General features: G+C 42.1%; 1 protein-coding gene across 10 annotated transcripts in view; it reads right to left on the reverse strand.

Annotated features, from left to right (window-relative positions):
- Nucleotides 1–9,382, reverse strand: part of LOC148373607 (receptor-type tyrosine-protein phosphatase F-like) — a 317,971-nt gene extending 308,589 nt beyond the window's left edge. For 5 of the 10 annotated variants that reach the window (XM_088327256.1, XM_088327280.1, XM_088327264.1 and 2 more), the window contains exon 1: nucleotides 8,906–9,381. The gene's annotated coding sequence lies outside the window, so the exon portion shown is untranslated. Of the gene's footprint in view, nucleotides 1–8,905 lie in introns of all 10 variants that reach the window. The other 5 variants (XM_088327232.1, XM_088327216.1, XM_088327272.1 and 2 more) reach the window with 3 other exon arrangements.
- Nucleotides 9,383–9,733: the final 351 nt, after the last annotated feature.

Below are 9,733 nucleotides of genomic sequence, written 5' to 3' on the forward strand. Positions count from 1 at the left end.
CAAACAGAAGCAAGTTTTAACCACCAGCCAATAAAGGCAAGGCAAAGTTTCCAAGACGAGTGTGAACAACTTTGATATGCTGCTCTAAGCAGTAGGCCAAGCAGCCAGGCGCACAACTGGCCACCAAAACGAACGCAACAGGCTTTAGTTTTAGTGGCTTGTTAAATTGAAAATAAATTCATCAATTAAATCAGACTCTGAGGTAAGTCAGAAGTCAGAAGAGTGCAAAAAAAAAACTGATCACTAGAGGGTGCTCCCTGGATTTTTATCATGTCTGGGAATTAATTGAGGCGGCGTCAGAAGGGAAAGCTAACAGCCAGGCTTAAAACAATTGAGCCACCATCGCGAAATGTGGCCAGTAACCAAAGCCAGATCTATGACTAATAAAACGGACGACTTGGAGCTACTACTCATGGAAAACCACTACATTTGTGACACTTGTATTTCAATTATCACAAAGACCTTGCAGAAATCAAAGGGACCAGACTAGCGTGTAGCTTGCCAGCCGCTCTCTGAATAGCCCTCCAATTTCGTTGTCCTTTTGCATAATGGCAATAAAAACATTTTTTCAACTGCAGTTCTGTTTTTATTTGAACATATATAGTTGATATTTTGTTACAGTCGTATACTCTCAGCCATAGTACGTCATCTCAAGTTATGTTATGTTCTCACCAAGGAAAAAAACTAGCACAGAAAATTCCCTTTCCTTTTAAAATAAAAAATCTCATCAAAATTGCAATTGTTTTTTTTTATCCAAAATCGTACATCTCTATTCTATATATATATATATATATATATATATATACAGATGCTGCCCTACTTACGAAAGAGGTTCTGGACGATGGTTCGAAAGTTTGTAAGGGTTAGGCGACCTCCTTCTCCGTTGTAGAAAGTGGCCGAAAAAAGCGATCCAACCATTTTCTCAACCACATCAAGCGCTCTTGTTGCACTTTCATTTCAAAAGAAATAACTCGCCTCTTCTTTTCACTTGACAAAAACCACATTGAATGGGTGCACGTGATGCTAAACAATAGAAATGTCAAAGTTCTTAGCACACTGGACATACAGTATAGAATGTTTACACACAAACTAGGGAGAGGAAGCCCATTTCTTCTTCAGGGTGGATTCTGGGTGACCTCTCACAGCGCCACATGCTAGTAGCAGCGGAAAGAAGGACTACAGTACTATCCTGTACTTGGAAAAATGTGCACACAATACAATATTTAAATTACAGCAATGTCTGGACATCCCGAAAACATTTATCGGATCTACGGTTTTTCGTAAGTCAAATGGTTGTAAGAACTGGAGCGTCTGTATATATAATAACCAGAAAAATTACTACATTTGATGCAGTAATCAACAAGGGCCTACATGTGCAGAAAGTGGCCTCAACCTCGGCTTGTAGGCAAGATTAATTTTGTTGCTAAACATAACTGGCTTTTATACACAGTCCAAATCAGATCCTCTACTTAAAAAAAAAAAAAAAAAAAAAAAAAAGACTTTGGCTTGCATTTTGTATGCTGCCGCCCAGAAGGCAGCCCAGTGATTCCCCTAATCACCACGCTGTGCCCCCTAAAAACGTAGTTGATTCAAACCACCACAAACCAGTATACTGGAGACAAAACCTCTCATTAAAGTGAGCTGGGAGCCTTGAAATTACTGGGAATTTACCAGTTGGAAATAACTGGGAGTTGGCGACGATTGGCAGTTTCTCCTGGGTAGATGGACTTTATAACTAGAATCAATTTGTCTCCACCTACCCTCACCTCCTACCTCGCCGGCCTTAAGTAACCATGCTTGGATGAGGAGACCAAGACAGATGCTCAGGCAGCGGCCCGGCCCGAGCTTTCTAGGAAATACCATTCACAATCAGCATACAACTGACAGCCGCTTATTCAGGTCAATGAGCAACAGATGCATGTGGGAAGTACTAAATTTAAGGTCTTTAACTCTGATACAGACAAAGGTTTATCCAAAAAAAGCGTCTTGAGTCAGACAACCTTACATCAGATATTTATGAGTGAAGTTGATATAAATACAGTTAAAAAATAATTAAAAACAATCATTGCAGAAGCTAAAATGTAATGTAAACGTTTCGGGATAAAATGATACAGGAGTTGTGAAAGATTAGATATTGAAAATGATTAGCGTATTTCCTGCAATATAAAACGCACCGGATTATAAAGTCCAAACTCCAAAAATGAGTCTTCCATGGTTATATTTTCCATATATAAAGGCACACTGGACTACAATGTGCATGGAATTAAAACTACAGAAAGGGTCAGGTTGCATAAATGTAAATGAAGAAATGTAAACTAAGTAATGTATTTCATTGAACACATTATACCTAGTTTCACCACTGGAAAAATTCAATTAACTTGTAAATTGTTACTTTGCTGTCATTACTCCGAAATATCCCCTTTTTGCAAGCTTGAACACTTTTGAAAGTTGGCGTCTGTGCTGCGGTTGAAGTTCGGCGATTTTATTGTTTTCCTTTGAGCAACAAAAGATTAACTTGTTAACCAAAAGAGTGTGCTCCAAGACCACTCTAAATGTTTCTCAAAGGCAGAACAGTGACCTCACACTGGAACAAATGATTGTGAACCAAACCTTATTTATATCTATGCAATTAAAAGGCCCACTTTCAGATTTCTGGCCATTTTGGGGCTTTTAGGTTTGCCTTACAGTACAGTAATTTCCACGTACAGTTATGATAAAAGGAAAAACAACAACCCCATTATAAAGTATTTCTGTTTGGCTACGAAATCCAAGTTGTATGCATTCAACTGGGACACCACAAGAAATAAGTCAATAATGTCGAGAATATCGCATTAGCAAAAACACACACACAGACTTCTGAGTGATTCTTATTGATAAACATAACGATGGATTGACATGTTTGTTTTCTTTTAAATAAAACATGCAGTTTAAAAGAATTTGATCGTTCAGCCATAATAATATTTTATCGGTTACCAGTTCTGGTGGGGAAAGAATTGTTGTTGTACATACCATTTATATGTTCAGGGATGTGATTTGACCAAAGTGAAATTATCTGAAAATTAGCGGGGGGGGGGGGGGGGTGATTGCTAGCTGGGGGGGGGGGGGGGGGGACCAGGTAGGACCAGGGCAGTAAAAAGTACAATAAGTATAGGCCCTACAGTAAAGTGTTGGTGTAATGTACACATGAAAATCTATTATTGTAATTGTTAAATATTTATGGCCATTTTTATTACGTTATAATATTTTCGAAAAAAATGGGAAAACTGTCAAATAAATTTGAAAAGTTTACCACCTACCTCAAAATTCACGACTCTATCAGCAACTGGTACAGGTTGTTGGGGTGGATCACGTCTCTTTATTACCGCTTCCGATTGTGATGTCAATAAGGGATGGAGGCCGTAAAGTTTTGGAGTTTTCGTTTGGGCACCGAAACTTCCAGCGATGGAATAATTTGTCGTTCTTGACTGGAGTTCTTTCACGTGTTTTTTGCTCTTTGCGTGACTTTCAAGAGCTTTGAAACCTCTCCCACCATAGTCGATGGTATCATGACACCAAATGCAAAGTGCTTTCCCGGCACGATCGATCTTCCGAATAAAGTCATTGAACAAATTCGTCACAGTCTTCTTTCCAACATTCGTAGATAATTCCTTCTCCAACCAGTCCCATCGAAACTTGTTTTTTACAATCTTATCAATTTCTTTAGCTCGCGGAGCATCTTTGCGTTCGATCACGGACATCTTTCTTTAAACACCCGGCAAAAACGTGTGAGAAATGAACAATGGCACACTCCTATAACAAGCGCGTTTATTGGTCAACACGAGACTTCAACCAATCGCAAGTACGTTTCATTTCAGTTACGGAAACACTCAAATGGCATGCTGTCGAGACGAAATCGTTTTTTTTTACCAATTAAAACACCGGAAATTTTAAAATTTTATTTTTGGAGATAAAAAAAGCGGAATTCCGCGAATTAGCGGAAAAATCACATCCCTGTATGTTAGGCCAACAGAGACCATTCAAGCATTTATCAAATTCCCAAAAGGATGCCTAGCAATAAAGTCACCTCCTGATTACCAGAAAGTTACTCTCCATCGTGAGCAGCGAGTCCGCTACGCCTACTTCTAGGTATTAGTGACTATTAACAGCCCACAATCTACGTAAGCACAGCAAGCTCCAGTAAAAAACAAAACCATCAAGAGGAAAATCATCAAAATTCTGTTTCACTGTGCACGGGAGGATTACACAGTGAAATATCTGGCCCCGCATAACAGCATCCAAACGGCACCAGCTGCCCACAAAATGTTTTACAGTAAACCGAGGCCTCATATGGCCCTTGTAATTTAGTCAGCAGAACGCAGCAGTAAGACAGCTTGATAACCAAGTGCCATGAATGTAAATGACAATGCACCATTCCGCATTTCATCAAACAGGAACTTAAGGTTAAGCAGGGCACTTGGAGTACAATCCTTTTTTCAACTCGTTTTCAGACTGATATCAGAACAAGGAGTGCTGGCATATGAGCTGACAGGGTAATGCTCAAAATAAAAACGATACCAACAGAAAATTAAATATTCATTATTTCAGTCGCTTGCTAGCCTTCTGATATTTCCCATCTAGGCACCATCTTCTGTCCACAAACTCAACACACATAAATAAAACAGCTGACATTTCTGCAAAAACTGGGTGATGTCATATGTAGCGAATACCTGTGGATCAAAACTTGCAAAAGATCCACTCTCAGTAGTGAGGGATGGAAACAAGTGAGCCGACTGCAAGGAATTTTTCAATACAAGTTTGTTCCCGGTTCACGCAAAATGTTACTATCTTTAGTTACAATATATACAAACAGAATGGCCGGCGTTGCCGGTCCAATAGAGGATAGGATTCAGCTGATTCAAATGGTTTGTGGTCAAGAGGTACAGGACACATTTGGCCACCAGGGGGCGTTAGAGACCCCACAAAGGCAGATGTTTATCGATTTCGGCGGTATTTATTGGGAGTACCTTGACAAAAAAACCTAGCTAAGGGGCCGGTCACACAGCCGTTTGCGGCTGAATCACGGCTAAAATTTTGCGGGTTTTTTTTTGCCCGTGGTTGCCCGGGATGAAAAATGCGCAAATTTGGCCAACCCGCTGTTCATCTGTGGTATGGCCGGAAAAAAGACGCCGGCGACTGTTCCGCTTCCTCATCGCGTCATTTCTGCGTCATTTTCTCGTGTGGACCACGAGTATAAAAGCTCCCGAGCCAGTGTTGTGCCCAAATCCGACTCCTACGCAACAGGCTCACCCCCCCACCCCCTCGCGTGAACGCGCATTCTGCTGCGATCGCTTTTGACTTTTTCATCCGCGTTAACAAACGCATTTTGTAGAATACGATCGCACATTATTGTTTGAATTAACGCGTTATATAGACTAGGATCTCCCACTTGTTATAATTATCTCGCTTTATAGTTTTAATAAGCGTTTTATATAGAATACGATCGCTTTCGTTGGAAGCGCAGCAGAATGTGCGTTCACGCGATGGGGGGGAGGATTTTATATACGGTGTGCATTACTGTTCGATTACGTTCACAACAAAAGCAAAGACGCAGTGGATTAAGTTGTATTACATTTCCAACAAATGCAAGACGTTGTGGTTTTAGTTAAATGTTCGCCATTACATTACTTAAAAGTGAGATAAAACGAGGTAAAGGTGGTTGTATTAGCGAGGGGATGCAAATCACGGCACCGGGCTGTAGCAATCTTAACCGCACAAGACACAGTCCCGTAAAGATCAAGATTTCAAGCTATGGCACCAATTTTATTTTGTTATCCTGAGAAGAAATGCCAAGAAATAAATATGGGGGGGGGGGGGGGGTGTTTAAGGGAGATTGTTCTATCTTCTTTATTCATTATCCATTATCGATAGGTTCATAATACGCTACAAAGCTCAGGAGCCGGGACTCTTACTCTCAACCAAAGGGCTAAGCTAAGGTCCCAGAATTAAACTTTTGCTGCGAATGCACCGAAAGATTTATTCGAAATGAAGAGAAACGACGCTGACGGGGATCCATGTTCACCCCCTTGACGTCACGAGCACAAATGACGTGTGCTCGGCATTCGCGCTGTTTATACGCGGAGAAAGGCGTTTGACTGTCACACGCGTAACACGCTAATTTCACGTAATAACACCGCGATACAGGCGCAGAACATGCTATTACCATGCTCCACCCACGATTACCCGCTGAAATTTCCCGTCCTACCCATGTGTAAGCATGCCCTGGCCGCGGCCAGAGCACGTCGTTCCGCGTCATTTCTGCGTCATTACCTCGTGTTGACCACGTGTGCGGCACGCGGTTTAACACGTGTTCAAACTTTTGAGCAGCTCAAAAGTTTTGAACGCGGCCAACCACGTGAAAATTTCCGACCGCGAGTAAAGCACTGCTCTATCTCGTCTATATGGCGGTCTCAAAACGTCCAACAGCGCTCAACAGCATCTGCTTCACGTCCAGAAATTTCTGGCCGTGGTTCAGCCTCAGTAAGCTCGTGAAAGGCTGTGTGCCCGCGCTCTGAAGATTTGAGCAGCGCCAAATAATTTCGCGCTGCCACCCGCGCGCGAATTTCCGACTGCGTGTTAAGCACCGCTGTATCTCGTCTGAATGGCGATCTTAATGCGTCCAATGGCGTCCGCCTCAAAGGCAGAAATTTCTGGCCGTGATTCAGCCGCAAATGTCTGTGTGACCGGCCCCTAAAGACAGGGTTCTCCATCTGGGCCCCGATGCTGTGGAATGCTCTGCTTCCTGAGATTAGATCTGCAACCTCAGTGGAAGTTTTTAAATCTAGACTTAAGACAGACTTCTATTCAATAGCTTATGATTGATGCCCACCTCATACATTTTCCCTGCTCCTTCCATCTGCCTGCTTGGTGGCAAGTGAGGGAGAAGAACGAGTCGAGAGTGGTCAGTGGACCAGCACCTGTACCTGAAGCACGTCATCATGTGCATCTACCAGCCACTGAGATGGGAAGCTGCGTCGTTGCTGTCATGGACTTCTTGAACAATTTTACGTATTATCTATTTTTTTATTGATGTTGACAATGTTTTTTGTATCGTTATCCAATGCAACATATATACCAGCATGGTCATCCTAGAAGGGGGATTACCACTTGTGTGGTCCCTTCTCAAGGTTTCTTATCTTCCTCATGCTGAGATTTTTGAGTTTTTCCTTACCCGGATGTTGGTTCCAGATCAGGGTTGGAGTCATTGTGGCCTGTGCAATCCTTTGAGACATTTTGGTATTAAAGGCTATACAAATTAATGTGACTTGACTTGACATTCACAGATCCCTAAAGTATAACAGTGTAAAATTTCACAAAAATCAGTTCAACCGTTTCGGAGTCACATAAGACGCCAAAGCAGGTTTCCAACAGATCTACCCTTCAAGTTGATTACATCAACACTTTAGTTTGATGTTTGATTTGAATATATGATGATTTGTTTTTCTTTTTGCAGTCAAATATTGTGGATGACATAATGAACACCTCTGGTTTACTGTGTGTTGTTCAATGAGTGTGTCTTGACATTTCTGCTTGTGCTCAGGAAGCTCATTCTTTCCAGAATGAAGAAATGCTGCTCCCTGTAGGGTGAAATGAGTTTATTTTTGATCTGGTAATGGTGGTAGTAGTACCACTGCTACTACCATTTTAAATGAGTATCCAAAGTAGCATCCCTGAACACATCCAATCTCTCAGGTTTTGCCTTTTTCTTTACCCAACCATGCTACATGCATATGATATTCGGGGGAACTTGAGCAAAGAATTCAAAATGCTGTTACATAAACCCAAGACTGTTAATCCCAAATCAAAGAGATAAAAGAAAAACAACAAAACATCAACACGATGATTCAAAGAACACCCGATGCTTTTTGCAGACATTGGTCACACAATTCAAATGGGCTTAATTCTCACATCTTTGCAATAGAATCACACACGAGCAGGCCTTCTTTTAAACATGCATCTGATGCAATTTCAAGAAACTGTACATCTTTCCTCTTTAGAGATCTGCAATGTCTGCTTTGGGTTGGAGACCATCTAAGTTTCGTTTACCAACATAAATTTACATTCAATCTGCAAGATTGCCACCAGAGCACCAAGAGCATCGATCTTAAACCTTCTTGTGTGTGTCGGGAAAAACATCCCTCTGTCTTCCTCTTCTTCCTCCTACTCCTCCTCTATCCCCTTCTTCTTTTCCCGGATTGGATCCAGCCTTGAGGAGTGCCGTAGGCTACCACCACTGAGCTTCTATCTAAGCAGCAGCACAATTAAAAAAGGGGAGGGGGTCGTGGTGGTGGTGATTGACAGCTGTCAGCAATACATCGAAAGATTATTATTGCTTGTGACGTCATGGCTGCCGAAGTGCACGCGCGCAGGCGAGAAAGTGCATACACACAAAAACACACATGCTCACGAACACGAAACGACATTTTATTAACATGGGCTAAACCTGAGAACCCGCCATTGCAGATTTTTTTGTCTGCGTATTCATTTAAATCCCGAGGGCACACGTCATTAGGGGATGGGTAATTAATCTCGTTTATGGCAAATATCTTCGTAATTTTTTTGCTCGAGTACCATTGCGAAGTTGTAGTAACTCACTCAAATTACACCCTTTAATCCAAATTCGACATAAATTGATTTGAAAGTAAGCAAAATTTAACCAAACCACCCAAGTTCCATTAGCTTGGGCTAATGTTTCTTCGACTCGCTCAACACCGGGGCTGACCTTCGCGAAACGTTCAAACGTCACAAAACCCTTTCCTTCCTCCAAACTTCTTCGTGACACCCATTCCAAAACCAACCATACTCCCGCACAGCAAATGCCGCCAACATAAGTTAAGTTAAAGACACAAACTGGATGCGGAGTACTTACGGAGTCTCCTCGTTGTCGCCGCTGCCGTTGGCATGTCTTCTCTCCTCAACGCCACCTATGCCGTTCCGCGTCTTCAGTTTTGTGAGGAAAATCCACGCCACAGGCACCCAATTAGAAATAGTAACACAAGTCCAAGACGGTCGTGGTAAAAAGAAACCATAAAGGAAGAAGGGGAGAAGAAAGACAAGGTCCTATCCCGACCAGGTCTGAATATAAGTGAGTGGATCTATTCGGTGACCGTGTGCGCATGGGCACAAAATCTCTCCTTGAGAAAGCATACACAGAAAAGTGCGTTTATTTTACTCCTTGAGTGGATGAAATTCATGTGAACCCCCTTCCCCCAGAAAAACGAAGCGTGGGAGCGAATTGAATGCGCTTCTCGCCCAGCTTCTCCGCTCGGTCACGCTTCTTCCTCTCGTCGCCTCGGAGGAGAGACTACTCGGTCGGGTCGGTCGACCTGCACAGTTTCGGCTTCACTCGGCAATCTTCGACAAATCCTGGAGAGAGAGGGAAAAAGCACTGCTTAATGCTGCTAATAACAACAATTGACTGCGGTATATTCCTCCTTTTTTAATTGATACCATTAAACACAAGAATTTCGTTCATTTGTTTTCCAACTGCTTATCCAAACGCGGGTGGCAGGGGCGCTGGAGCCTATACCAGCTGACTTCGGCAGTGGTGAGGGGACGCCCTGGACTTGATGCCAGGCAATGGTAGAGCAATATATGAATTTAAGACTGAAAAATCATTAAGAAAAAAATATATATACATATACGTTCTGTAACTGGTAATCAAATTGATCAATGCATTAAAGAGACACTGTCTAAA

The sequence above is a fragment of the Urocampus carinirostris genome, chromosome 1 (genome assembly GCF_059441175.1).
Source record: "Urocampus carinirostris isolate Australia breed hairy pipefish chromosome 1, RoL_Ucar_1.0, whole genome shotgun sequence".
Classification (NCBI taxonomy): domain Eukaryota; kingdom Metazoa; phylum Chordata; class Actinopteri; order Syngnathiformes; family Syngnathidae; genus Urocampus; species Urocampus carinirostris.